The sequence below is a fragment of the Perognathus longimembris genome, chromosome 1 (assembly GCF_023159225.1).
Source record: "Perognathus longimembris pacificus isolate PPM17 chromosome 1, ASM2315922v1, whole genome shotgun sequence".
Classification (NCBI taxonomy): domain Eukaryota; kingdom Metazoa; phylum Chordata; class Mammalia; order Rodentia; family Heteromyidae; genus Perognathus; species Perognathus longimembris.
In genome coordinates, this window is record NC_063161.1 from 22212612 (window position 1) to 22213991 (window position 1380).

The window sequence follows — 1380 nt, forward strand, 5'->3', positions numbered from 1 at the left end:
TCTGGAAAGCTTGCTTATTTGTCAAAGTAGGCAGAATAAGATATCAATATAAAATAAAAAATATATCATTTTGTCTCTTTACTAACCGTCCAAACCCCCTCCTATACACTGTCCCTCTTTCTGACTGTTTATTTGCAAGCATAATGTACTTAGACACTTATTTCTTACCTCATAACATTTACTCTCATTCATGACAATCATACATGTTTTTAGGTTACAGTGTGATAACTTGATACACATGTACAACAGGAAATCAAATAGAGCATTTTCCTCTCTTTAGTTATTGTTTCTTTGTGTTTAGAGCCTTTAATACTCTGTATTCTAGTTCAAATGAATTTTATAATGTCAGAGGTTTCAGTTCTTTATTCTCAATGTTATTCTTTAGGGCCTAGAATAGCTCTTGTACCTAGATGAACAGAATATAAATATTTGTTAGATACATAGAACTTTATGGGGTTAAAATTCTGGAGTATGATTTATGTCTTTATGGACTTTTTAATCTCCTAATGAACTCTCCTGACCTCCTACCCTCTCCTCCCTCTCCCCTCCCTTCTTCCTCCTCTTTTGTTCCTAGCTTTCTGTTTCTATTTCCCTGGATTTCTTTGTCTTTTTCTTTCCCTTCCTTCTCCTTGTCTTTTTATTTTTCTTTTCCTCTTTCTGTTTGTCTCTTGGTCTACTTCTTTTTCTCTATTCTTTCTCTCCCTCTCTCTGTTTCTTATTAGTTTCCTCATTAGTTACTTTTTACAGGCTGACAGGGTACAAAAGACACAGTGTCAAATATTTCCTGCCAGATTTTTGTCTAACACACAGAATTTTCACAGAAGAGAAAGATTTGGCTGTGGGCCCAAAAGGACCTAAGGCTGGCTTCAGAGTGGATGTCCTCTGATGACTGCTTCTAACTAATAGAAAGAATGTCCTTCTTGGGGTCGATCATTGTTACTGATGAGCACTGGGAATATGTCAGAGAAATCTACATTTGTCTGATTCTAACTTCTGTGCACTCATTCTTCAGATTCCTGGAGTAAGAAGGGAACTTAAATCAGGACAGGATATAAACAGTCATCCTTTTTGTCTTGGCCTTCACTCAATATCGTTTTCTTCTGGGATATAGGAAATTGAAAAGTTAAGAAAAGAAACAAATGGAAAGAAATTAGAATTAATACAAATATTTTTATGTAAACCAGATTTTTATTTCATATGCAGCCATATTTTTCTTGCATAGAAAAGCATACTAAAGAGGCTCTTTAAAAATTAACTTCAATGACTAGCATTACAACTAGTATTAGAAGGATGAACTATTTCTAGAAAATTAGCCATTTGGTTTAGAAAGTCTGTTATTTTTATTATTTTTTTCAGGAATGCAGTAGGACCCATAAATAT